A 13,315-nucleotide genomic window follows, 5' to 3' on the forward strand; every position below is an offset into this window, starting at 1 on the left:
TCCTAATCAATTTACAGTAGTCTATGCATGCATACCTTTTCAAATCGATGACCCCAACAGGAATCGAACCAACAATCCTCGAGTTTTAGGCACCACGTTCTACCAGCTGAGCCACAAAGGACCACATCTTCAATGCAGTCTATCCCTTCAGAAAATGTATCTATCTCTGTTTTGGCATTCCTACCTTCCTGTGCTCCACTGGCCTGATTCTAGGGTGTGTGTGTGTTTGTGAGTGTATGCACAAGTGTTAATGTGTGTATATATATATATGTGTGTGTGTGTGTGTGTGTGTGTGTGTGTGTGTGTGTGTGTGTGTGTGTGTGTGTGTGTGTGTGTGTCACCGTTGCTCGGAACTGCATGTGTCATGGGAATGCGCTTTAAACGTCAAATCGTGACCCAAACCATTCAAGTTTTAAATTAGGATGACAAAAGCAGTCCTCTTCTGTTTTAGGTCATGCCTTGTGCTCATTTGGGCCTGGGAGCCTTGAAATTGAGTCTAGGATTAGACATCCTTTCCAGTTGGACTCCTGGGAATATTTACTGCCACTTTTTAACAAGTTCTACAGGAGGAAACGGATAGTATGAATGTTTGATTCTGGTTTAAATCTGACATTTTTCTTTCACTTTCTGCATCTATCCAAATTTAGATCCCTACAGGCTCTGGTCAAATGTAGTGCACTTTATTCCCTATAGGATTCCATTTGGGAGGCAACCACTTAGTCCTGTCTGTTCTCTGCTGTCTGACCCACAGGTTGGTCAGTGACGGTGACATGAGCAAATGGAGAGTAATGTAGTGCCAACCTCCGATAAGGGAAGTCAACCATCCTGCCCCTCTTCAAACGGAGTCACTGACCTTGACTGTCCCTACATCACTTACCAAAGGCAATATACACCTTCCGTATAATGTAGTTACAGCCAATATACACCTTCAATATACTGTAGCTAGACAATATACACCTTCAATATACTGTAGTTAGACAATATACACCTTTAATATACTGTAGTTAGACAATATACACCTTCAATATACTGTAGTTAGACAATATACACCTTTAATATACTGTAGTTAGACAATATACACCTTCAATATACTGTAGTTAGACAATATACAATATACATCTTCAATATAATGGAGCTACTGTTGTATGGCCTAGACTCATCCCTATCAGCTAGCTTACCCTTCCTCCTAGACTTTGATTGTTGCTTTCATGATATGGTTAGATAAATATATATATATTTTTTCTTGTAGTTTGTATTTTATGCACTTTGAGATTATACTTGTATAATGAAAAGCACTTTACAGATGTAATACATTATTATAGTTATTATGATTATTATTAATGTTCTGTATATGCACAGCTATAAAAATATACATTGAAAGTGTAAACCATACAATGTGGTACACGATATCATTGCCAGGCAACCATTACACATCTTTCCATGACCAGGAGTTGGTTAGTTAGCACATGCTGTACAGACCACCTACTATATTTATCCGAATGCAGTAGCCTGCATATGGAAATGTCCAATCTCCTCTCCTCTCCTCTCCTCTCCTCTCCTCTCCTCTCCTCTCCTCTCCTCTCCTCTCCCTCCTCTCCTCTCCTCTCCTCTCCTGCTGTTTCGATCATAGCGCCCTCCCTCCTTCTTTCTTCCTTTCCTTTCCTTTCCTTTCCTTTCCTTTCCTTTCCTTTCCTTTCCTTTCCTTTCCTTTCCTTTCCCTCCCTCCCTCCCTCCCTCCCTCTCCTTTCCTTTCCAGTCGATCTCCTTACCTCGCTATCTCCCTCCCTGTTTTTTAAGAGACTGGGATGACTGAACAATCACATCACAGTTTGATGGTTTGGGGGTGAGGAAAGAGAAACTGTGCTGATAAAAGCAATTCAATTAAAAGCCGTTGACTTTGGCATTAAGGGCTATTGACATGGCCACAGGTATTAATAAAATAAGGAGGGTTGTTTAACAGTCTCTCCCTCCGTTGAGCTCTGCTAGCTCCCAGCTCCTCCAGGGGGTCTCGGGATGGAGGGAGGGATGTAAGGGAGGGGATTTAATTTGCAGTAATGGTCTTCCTGCCTTGGTTCGTGTTTCGTGAGGGGGCGTTAGCACGACCTCCCCGGGCCTGTGTGGACTTGTAGGAGTGTGTGCGGTGAGACAGAGTGCGATGTGTGTTCTGAGTGAACTAATGATGGAGGAAAATAACCTGATTGTTTCTAATTCCGTTTGGCAAAAACACAGTGCATAGTTACCCTAGAAATTCTGTTTTATGATCATTAGTATGAACATATTGCCTGACGACTCAAACGGAATTCTTCCCCTGCTCTATCGTCGCTACGACGTTCGTGGGCATGGAGTTTGGCCTGAGCAATGTGGTTGGGTAGCTAGGCAAACAAACACAGGCTTCAATCATGCATTTTGAGTCATTGACACCCCTAAAGATTCTTATCAATAAATGAGTTTAAAGTTTAGTATTTGGTCCAATATTCAATAATGACTTAATAAAATAAATAATTAAAATACTGAGCAAAAAAAACAACTTAAAAAAAAATATATATATATATATCTACATATATTATTATTATATTATATTATCTTATATTATATATATATATATTTGTTTATACTAATACAATTTCTCACACAAGTCATATTAATAAAATAAAAAAATGTATTTCTAAATGATTGACACCCTTAAAGAATCTTATAAATAAAGTAGTTAAAAGTGTAGTGTTTAGGCCAATATTCCTAGCACCCGATGACTACATCAAGCCTGTGACATTTGCAGTTTGGTTGTGTTTCAGATTATTTTGTGCCCAATAGAAATTAATGGTGAATAATGTACAGGTATATTGTCATTTTGGATTCACCTTCATTGTAAATAATAATATAACATGCTTCCATACACTTCTACATTAATGTGGATGCAAAATATGTCATATATATTGTAATATTTATTTTATACAGTCTTTATTGCTCATCTTTATCAAGGTTGTCAATCAAATCAAATCAAATGTATTTATATAGCTCTTCGTACATCAGCTGATATCTGAAAGAGCTGTCATTTCAGACCTCACTGTACATGGCTACAGCAATCTCAAAAATGTAAAAGTCCATATACAAAGAGATTGTGAGAACCCTTTCATTTCATAGGCTGTGTGGTCTGACAGCCAATCAACACATCTTTGTTTGTTTTCTCATTTTAACGGCGTTGATGATGTTAAATTTATTCCGAAAGAGAATAGAAGATTTAGACGGCGTTAACATAGTTTCTGCTGTGACAGAATAAGACTAACTTCAGTGTCTTTCACTACATTACATCATTTAAATATTAAAAAACACCACATATATTTTCTTTTTCTTAGATACAGGGTCCTGGCTTCGAGGGATGGGACACATTTATTGAAATGCACAGATGTCTGCACAGATGTCTGCCTGAATCTGATTACCAAACTTTTTGCAGCAGCATCTCTGTATAGGTGTTAGCTACATTGTAGCTGAATGAACAAATAAATAATCATAAAAAGCCCAAGCACATTTATTTGAGAAGTAGGCTCATTTGTGTTGAAGGGCACGACTCCTCATTTATTAATAGTGTGGTAAACGTCACATTTCTTTTGCCTGAACAAACCACACGGTGCATGCAAATGCTGTGAAATGTTAAAGGCTCTATTCAATCAGGTCCGCTTTAACTAACATCCACATACTGTTGTTTTGGCGGTGTCGGAAGTGGAAATTGGTTAGAGCTGTCAAATCCACAAGCGGCTCCTGGCATTATACCTAAAGAGGACAGTGCCATTGGCTGCATATGAGTCACATGAACAGTAATCTTGTTTACAAGTTGGAACACTGAAATGTGAGATGGAATCTACACCTCCATTAGGAACACTGAAATGTGAGATGGAATCTACACCTCCATTAGGAACACTGGAATGTGAGATGGAATCTACACCTCCATTAGGAACACTGAAATGTGAGATGGAATCTACACCTCCATTAGGAACACTGGAATGTGAGATGGAATCTACACCTCCATTAGGAACACTGGAATGTGAGATGGAATCTACACCTCCATTAGGAACACTGGAATGTGAGTGTCACGTTTGACCTTAGATCCTTTGTTTTTGTCTTTGTTTTAGTATGGTCAGGGCGTGAGTTGGGGTGGGCAGTCTGTTTGTTTTTCTATGTTGGTTTTTGAGTTCGGCCTAGTATGGTTCTCAATCAGAGGCAGCTGTCAATCGTTGTCCCAGATTGAGAATCATACTTAGGTAGCCTGGGTTTCACTTTTGGTTTGTGGGTGTTTGTTTTCTGTGTGAGTGTTTGGTCCACACGGTACTGTTTCGGTTTTCGTTCGTTCACTTTATTGTTTTGTATTTCAGTGTTCAGTTCGTTTCATTAAATATTACATCATGAACACTTACCACGCTGCGCTTTGGTCCGATCCTTACTCTTCCTCGAAGAGGAGGAAATCCGTTACAGAAACACCCACCACAAAAGGACCAAGCAGCGTGGTAACGGGCAGCAGCAGCGGCCGAAAACACAAGACTCCTGGACTTGGGAGGAGATTTTGGACGGCACAAGGGACCCTGGGCACAAGCAGGGGAATATCGCTGCCCTGAAGCAGAGCTGGAGGCAGCGAAAGCGGAGAAGAGCGGGTATGAGGAGGCAGCACGGCAGCGTGGCTGGAAGCCCGAGGGGCAGCCCCAAAAATGTATTGGGGGTGGCACACGGGGAATGTGGCTAAGTCAGGTAGGAGACCTGAGCCAACTCCCCGTGCTTACCGGAGAGCGAGAGGGACCGGGCAGGCACTGTGTTATGCGGTGGAGCGCATGGTGTCCCCGGTGCATGTGCATAGACCGTTGCGGTACATTCCAGCTCCTCGTATCGGCCAGGCTAGAGTGGGCATCAAGCCAGGTGCCATGAAGCCGGCTCTACACATCTGGTCTCCAGTGCGTCTCCTCGGGCCGGCGTACATGGCACCAGCCTTACGCATGGTGTCCCTGGTTCGCCAGCACAGCCCAGTGCGGGCTATTCTACCTCGCCGCACTGGCCTGGCTACGGGGAGCATTCAACCCGGTAAGGTTGGGCAGGCTCGGTGCTCAAGAGCTCCAGTGCGCCTGCACGGTCCGGTCCAGCTGGTGCCACCTCCACACACCAGCCCTCCGGTGGCAGCCCCCCGCACCAGGCTGTCTCTCCGTCTTCTCCCTACAGGTGCTCCCGCCTGTCCAGCGCTGCCAGAGCCTTCCTCATGCCCAGCACTGCCAGAGTCTCCCGTCTGTCCTGAGCCGCCAGAGTCTCCCGTCTGTCCTGAGCCGCCAGAGTCTCCCGTCTGTCCTGAGCCGCCAGAGTCTCCCGTCTGCCCTGAGCCGCCAGAGCCGCCAGTCTGTCCTGAGCCGCAAGAGCCGCCAGTCTGTCCTGAGCCGCCAGAGCCGCCAGTCTGTCCTGAGCCGCCAGAGCCACCAGTCTGTCCTGAGCCGCCAGAGCCGCCAGTCTGTCCTGAGCTGCCAGAGCCATCAGCCAGCCAGGAGCCGCCAGAACTGTCGGCCGGCCAGGAGCTGCCAGAGTCGTCGGCCAGACAGGAGCTGCCAGAGCCGTCAGTCAGCCAGGAGCTGCCAGAGGCGTCAGTCAGCCAGGAGCTGCCAGAGCTGCCTGTCACCCCAGCGATGCCGGAATCGCCCTTCACTCCGGAGCTGCCGGAGTTTCCCGCCTGTCCGGCGCAGCCGGAATCTCCCGCCTATCCGGCGCTAGCGGAGTTTCCCACCTGTCCGGCGCTGCTGGAATCTCCCGTCCATTCGGGTCCCCAGTCCAAGGTCGGCGGCAAGGGTCGCTGCTCTTAAGAGGCCACGGAGGCGGACTAAGAGGCACAAAAAAACTATGGTGAAGTGGGGTCCAGGTCCCCGCCAGAGCCGCCACCGCGGACAGACGCCCACCTAGACCCTCCTCAGACGAAGAGGAGGAAATCCGTTACAGTGAGATGGAATCTACACCTCCATTAGGAACACTGGAATGTGAGATGTAAGCTACACCTCCATTAGGAACACTGGAATGTGAGATGTAATCTCCACATCCATTAGGAACACTGGAATGTGAGATGTAATCTACACCTCCATTAGGAACACTGGAATGTGAGATGGAATTTTCACCTCCATTAGGAACACTGGAATGTGAGATGTAATCTACACCTCCATTAGGAACACTGGAATGTGAGATGGAATTTTCACCTCCATTAGGAACACTGGAATGTGAGATGTAATCTACACCTCCATTAGGAACTTCTAAACGCGAGTGGGGTGGGTGTGGCTTCGTGACAATGATGGCAAGAGCAGCAGCTCGCCGATTTGACGGCTCCAACACAGTTCCACCTCCGGCCCCAACAAAACATCCGCTATGCGGGTGGGTGACTGATATCGCCGGTTAACGCTAGATCTAGGCCGTAGTTAGCTTGACACATCAAACACCCTTTCTTATCCCTGTTAACAAATTGGCAGAAAAACAGACTTCAGAGCACCGTTCTCTGCCTGCTTGTGCTGAGGGCTGCAGCTCCCCTGAGGGTTGCACAGTGTTCTGTGTATAAATAGAACCGCAGAAATTGCGATCGCTTCGCGGCAAGGGTACAAGGCATCTTTAACGTTCCTGGTCTTGACCATGAGGCGGGTGGGTTGGGTGTAGGGATTAGGAGGTGGTAGGTGAGATGACAAATGTATGACAGTACCGACTCAACATCAGAATGCTCTGCATTTCTCCTCTCTCTTTCCTTCTCCCCTCCCTCATTCTCTCCCTCCTCATCCTCCTCCCTCCCTCCTGCTGTATGACTGCAGTCTGACCTACTTAGCGGTGCGCTTCTGGCATGGCAGAGAGTTGGCGCAGTGAGCCAGGCACACTCCCACCGTGGGCGGTGCCAAAGGAAACTCAACAGACACTCAGAGTCCCACCGTTCACCTATAGCTTCAGTTTTCCAGCCTGTTTAGTACAGAAGGTAAGCATTTCTCCATGAATATATTTAGGATACATCAAGAGAATTCCCTCCTCTTCAAAATACACCTATTTCTAACACACACACACACACACTTGATGTTTCAGTCATTTAGCAGACGATCCAATCCAGAGCAATATACAGACGCAATTAGGGTTAAGTGCGTTGCTCAAGGGCACATCGACAGATTTTTCTCATAGTTGGCTCAGGGATTCAATCTTGCGACCTTTTGCTAGAATACTTGCTCCTTCACCCCCCCACAGAACAACAGCACTCGACAGACTTTACCACAGAACAACAGCACTCGACAGACTTTACCACAGAACAACAGCACTCGACAGACTTTACCACAGAACAACAGCACTCGACAGACTTTACCACAGAACAACAGCACTCGACAGACTTTACCACAGAACAACAGCACTCGACAGACTTTACCACAGAACAACAGCACTCGACAGACTTTACCACAGAACAACAGCACTCGACAGAATTTACCACAGAACAACAGCACTCGACAGACTTTACCACAGAACAACAGCACTCCATCTGACAGTGTATTGCAAACAAGGAAAAAAATTGGTACTTCTACATAGGTAATTGTTTTGAATAGTGCAGTCTAAATAATTGTGTACCCTATGCTTTAAAAGCAGACGTGGTTCCTCGGGTTCTCTTTTTCCCCCTAGCAGGCTTATGTGACCCTCTCTAGATGTTTCGCTAATGTACAGAGACATTCGTGCCAGTTTATAGTACGGTAGTTGTTGATTTAACGTGATGAAGCACGGCAGGTTCAGTTGAGGAAAATCCAGTCAGGAAAGTTATCAGAGCTTGTGGTGGAGGCACCAAAGATCAGGCCTTTTCTCAACAGTCTTAAAGGGAGTCCATGAGGCCCCCTGTGTGGCTACCGCACCATGCCATATCCACATCATTAGCTAGTTAACAGATTAAACCTCATTATGCGATGGGTTGGACAGTGGGAATACACAGTGGGTTTTGGAGAAACTTATTATGGAAAAAGCCTGTCTTTCCTGACGTCTCCCACAGAATCCTAGAATCTTAGATGGGTAAACTCGGCCTTAGATTGTTACAATGGGGCTGGTTTCCTGGACACAGATTAAGCCTAGTGCTGAACTTAAGAGCAATTTCAATTAAGATTCTCTAATGAGAAAAGTGAAATATCGAGTGAAAATCTGGATGAAGTTTGGTAATGTCAGTACAATGTCAATCGCTGCCATGTTGGCAGCAAAAGCAAATTCTATGGTAGTTGGAATAGAAATGAAAACACGATTGTTATGGAATGTCTGTGTGTACTGTGATCTTGAACTGTTAGTACGTTACAGTCTCGTACAGTCTGGTACAGTCTGGTACAATCTGGTACAGTCTGGTAAAGTACGTTAGTCTGGCACAAGCTGTTACAATCTGGTACAGTCTGGTACAGTACGTTACAATCTGGTAGTCTGGCACAAACTGGTACAGTCTGGTACAGTACGTTACAATCTGGTACAGTCTGGCACAAACTGGTACAGTCTGGCACAGTCTGGTACAGTCTGGTACAATCTGGTACAGTCTGGCACATTCTGGTACAATCTGGTACAGTCTGGTACAATCTGGTACAGTCTGGCACATTCTGGTACAATCTGGTACAGTCTGGTACAATCTGGTACAATCTGATACAGTCTGGCAAAAGCTGGTACAGTCTGGTACAGTACGTTACAGTCTGGCACAAGCTGGTACAATCTGGTACAATCTGGTACAGTACGTTACAATCTGGTACAGTCTGGCACAAACTGGTACAGTCTGGTACAATCTGGTATATTCTGGTACAGTCTGGTCATTTCTGGTACAATCTGGTACATTCTGGTACAGTCTGGTACAGTCTGGTACAATCTGGTACAATCTGGTACAGTCTGGCACAATCTGGTACAGTCTGGAACGCTCTGGTACAGTACGTTACAATCTGGTACAGTCTGGTACAATCTGGGACAGTCTGGTACAATCTGGTACAGTCTGGTACAGTCTGGTACAATCTGGTAAGGTACGTTACAGTCTGGTACAGTCTGGCACAAGCTGGTACAGTCTGGTAAAATCTGGTACAGTACGTTACAGTCTGGTACAGTACGTTACAGTCAGGTACAGTCTGGCCCAATCTGGTACAGTTTGGTACAATACATTACAGTCTGGTACAGTACGTTACAGTCTGTTACAGTCTGGTACAGTACGTTACAGTCTGATACAGTATGCTACAGTCTGTTACAGTCTGGTACAGTAAGCTACAGTCTGGTACAGTATACTACAGTCTGATACAGTAAGCTACAGTCTGTTACAGTCTGGTACAGTACGTTACAGTCTGGTACAGTACGTTACAGTCAGGTACAGTTTGGCCCAATCTGGTACAGTCTGGTACAGTTTGGTACAATACATTACAGTCTGGTACAGTACGTTACAGTCTGTTACAGTCTGGTACAGTACGTTACAGTCTGATACAGTATGCTACAGTCTGTTACAGTCTGGTACAGTAAGCTACAGTCTGGTACAGTATGCTACAGTCTGATACAGTAAGCTACAGTCTGTTACAGTCTGGTACAGTACGTTACAGTCTGGTACAGTACGTTACAGTCAGGTACAGTCTGGCCCAATCTGGTACAGTCTGGTACAGTTTGGTACAATACATTACACTCTGGTACAATACATTACAGTACGTTACAGTCTGGTACAGTACATTACAGTCTGGTACAGTACGTTACAGTCTGTTACAGTCTGGTACAGTCTGTTACAGTCTGGTACAGTACATTACAGTCTGGTACAGTACGTTACAGTCTGTTACAGTCTGGTACAGTACGTTACAGTCTGGTACAATACATTACAGTCTGGTACAGTACGTTACAGTCTGTTACAGTCTGGTACAGTCTGGTACAGTACGTTACAGTCTGGTACAGTATGCTACAGTACGTTACAGTCTGATACAGTATGCTACAGTCTGTTACAGTCTGGTACAGTACGTTACAGTCTGATACAGTATGCTACAGTCTGTTACAGTCTGGTACAGTACGTTACAGTCTGATACAGTCTGGTACAGTCTGGTACAGTACGTTACAGTCTGATACAGTACGTTACAGTCTGTTACAGTCTGGTACAGTACGTTACAGTCTGTTACAGTCTGGTACAGTACGTTACAGTCTGATACAGTATGCTACAGTCTGTTACAGTCTGGTACAGTACGTTACAGTCTGATACAGTCTGGTACAGTCTGGTACAGTACGTTACAGTCTGGTACAGTCTGGTACAGTACGTTACAGTCTGTTACAGTCTGGTACAGTACGTTACAGTCTGATACAGTACGTTACAGTCTGATACAGTCTGGTACAGTCTGTTACAGTCTGGTACAGTACGTTACAGTCTGATACAGTATGCTACAGTCTGTTACAGTCTGGTACAGTACGTTACAGTCTGATACAGTATGCTACAGTCTGTTACAGTCTGGTACAGTACGTTACAGTCTGTTACAGTACGTTACAGTCTGATATAGTACGTTACAGTCTGGTACAGTACGTTACAGTCTGATACAGTACGTTACAGTCTGATACAGTACGTTACAGTCTGTTACAGTCTGGTACAGTACGTTACAGTCTGATACAGTTTGGCCCAATCTGGTACAGTCTGGTACAGTTTGGTACAATACATTACAGTCTGGTACAGTACGTTACAGTCTGTTACAGTCTGGTACAGTACGTTACAGTCTGATACAGTATGCTACAGTTTGGCACAGTCTGTTACAGTCTGGTACAGTATGCTACAGTCTGTTACAGTCTGGTACAGTACGTTACAGTCTGGTACAGTACGTTACAGTCTGGTACAGTACATTAGAGTCTGGTACCTTACGTTACAGTCTGGTACATTACGTTACAGTCTGGTACAGTCTGGTACAGTACGTTACAGTCTGGTACATTACGTTACAGTCTGGTACATTACGTTACAGTCTGGTACATTACGTTACAGTCTGTTACAGTCTGGTACAGTCTGTTACAGTCTGGTACAGTCTGTTACAGTCTGGTACAGTACGTTACAGTCTGTTACAGTCTGGTACAGTACGTTACAGTCTGTTACAGTCTGGTACAGTCTGTTACAGTCTGGTACAGTACGTTACAGTCTGTTACAGTACGTTACAGTCTGATACAGTTTGGCACAGTCTGGTACAGTCTGGTACAGTACGTTACATTCTGGTACAGTCTGGTACAGTCTGGTACAGTACGTTACAGTCTGGTACAGTACGTTACAGTCTGTTACAGTCTGGTACAGTACGTTACAGTCTGGTACAATACATTACAGTACGTTACAGTCTGGTACAGTACGTTACAGTCTGGTACAGTACATTACAGTACGTTACAGTCTGGTACAGTACGTTACAGTCTGGTACAATACATTACAGTACGTTACAGTCTGGTACAGTCTGGTACATTACGTTACAGTTTGGTACATTACGTTACAGTCTGGTACAGTACGTTACAGTCTGGTACAATACATTACAGTCTGGTACAGTACGTTACAGTCTGTTACAGTCTGGTACATTACGTTACAGTTTGGTACATTACGTTACAGTCTGGTACAGTCTGGTACAGTACGTTACAGTCTGGTACAGTCTGGTACATTACGTTACAGTCTGGTACATTATGTTACAGTCTGGTACATTACGTTACAGTCTGGTACATTACGTTACAGTCTGGTACACTCTGTCACAGTAAGTTACGATCTGGCACAGTCTGGTACATTCTGGCATAGTAAGTTACGATCTGGCGCAGTCTGGTACAGTCTGGCATGGTTTGGTACAGTCTGGCACAGTCTGGTACAGTCTGGCACAGTTTGTACAGTCTGGCACAGTCTGGTACAGTCTGGTACAGTATGTTACAGTCTGGTACAGTCTGGCATATTACGTTACGGTCTGGCACAGTCTGGTACAGTCTGGCACAGTTTGGTACAGTCTGGCACAGTCTGGTACAGTATGCCTACTGGCTTCTACATCACATGCTGTTGTCAGATGATCACTGAGCTGTTATCTGGGAACCATGATTTGTCTGTGGCATGCCAGGGCAACTCACAACCACTCTTTACAGATTCATGTGCATGTGACTTGTGCTCTCATGCTTGCCTGCATCCTTGGGACTGTGTGGATGAGGAATGGAACGAGGATGTTTCATTGAGCAAATGTGACTGTGAATGTGCTTCTGGATGAGGAAGTGTGTGTGCGACTTTGTAGGTGTATGTGAGTGCACACGTGTGTGTGTGTGTGTGTACTTCCATCTGTGCGTCAATCTACAGTATGCCTGAGTCTGTGTGTGAGTTTATGGACACGTGTGTTCAGTATATGTGTAGGTGTTGTGTGTTTGAATGTACGTGCGTGTATGCTCATTCTGCAACTGTACGTATGTGTGTGTGTGTGTACAGTATGTGTGTGATCATGGGAGATGGATTAGCCTGCCTCAGTGCTTCCAGCACTGTCTTCCTGCCCTGCCTGGTCTCTACACGCAACTAAGATCCCGCTTTGGCTTTCTGTTTTACAGCCATTTCCCACGACCCATTAACTAGGAACTAGGGCCCCTTCACTCCTGCCTGATTAAAAAAAAGCCCAATTAGAACAGCTGTTGTTCCAAGGAAAGAAGGGATGAAATGATAGGAGTTCTAACACAACTTCATAGCTTAGACATAGCTTGCTTCCCAAACGACACCCTATTCCCTACGTAGTGCACTACTTTTGACCAGAGCCCTGGATTAGAGTAGCGCACTATATAGGGTTTAGGGTGCCATTTGGGATTCCGCCATAGTCCAGGGTGTGTGGTGTAATTTGGTCACATCAAATCCCTAGCCATGTGTCTCCCTTTGGTTGGTTGAAGTGTATGACAACAGCTTAAACATTACTCGGATGATTCAACAGTTGAAGTGTATGACACTAATGAATGGCCTCTGAGGGACTGAGGTGGCCTTTCACTTGTCATTAGCCTGTTTGTCCAGGTGGTTTGGGGACACTTGAGCCGCTCCTGGGAACTGGTTTAAGCTAGTCGTTAGCCCTTGTAGAAAAACGTTGTTAAAATAGAAGGGTGGTCATTACAGTCATTATGTGACAGTAATGACCAGAGCTGGGTCCAAATGGTATTGGTATTTTATCAATGCGTTGAGCGTTTGATTAAGCCGGCCTGGAGTGCCAAAAGGGTTGGCTTTGGTACTTTAGGTACTATCTAATTGGTTCCGGAAAACAACTAAAGTATAGTATTTGAAAGAAAAAGTATACTATTTGAACCCAGGAACAGTAATGGTGGTAGTAATAGATGGGATGTCATGGTGTTTCTGCAGCAATGGAAACAA

Source organism: Oncorhynchus nerka, linkage group LG2 (genome assembly GCF_034236695.1).
Source record: "Oncorhynchus nerka isolate Pitt River linkage group LG2, Oner_Uvic_2.0, whole genome shotgun sequence".
In the NCBI taxonomy this organism is placed as follows: Eukaryota; Metazoa; Chordata; class Actinopteri; order Salmoniformes; family Salmonidae; genus Oncorhynchus; species Oncorhynchus nerka.